Source organism: Artemia franciscana, chromosome 5 (assembly GCF_032884065.1).
Source record: "Artemia franciscana chromosome 5, ASM3288406v1, whole genome shotgun sequence".
In the NCBI taxonomy this organism is placed as follows: domain Eukaryota; kingdom Metazoa; phylum Arthropoda; class Branchiopoda; order Anostraca; family Artemiidae; genus Artemia; species Artemia franciscana.
In genome coordinates, this window is record NC_088867.1 from 35,088,173 (window position 1) to 35,088,540 (window position 368).

The window sequence follows — 368 nt, forward strand, 5'->3', positions numbered from 1 at the left end:
ACAAAAAAATTAAAAGCGTATGAAAACAAAAATCTACAAAGTTGTACCTCTCCTTTGAAGGTGTAGTGTAGTTCCCTTAGAGAATCTAAAGATAGTATGCGTTTAACTGGAAGGGATGAAACGCGTTGCCAAATTTAACTAATTAGTTTTCCTTACTTGATTTCACTTTTCAATGTTACAAACCATGGCAAACATGTGATATTATCCTAAGGCTTTATGATGTTTTTGGCTAAAAGAGCCAAAAGAAAAGCCTTCAAAAATCGTTAATCGATATGATGAATCGATATGATGTTTATCGATCGATATAAAATTGATATGATGTTTTGGCTAAAACAGCCAAAAGAAAAGCCTTCAAAAATCGATAATCG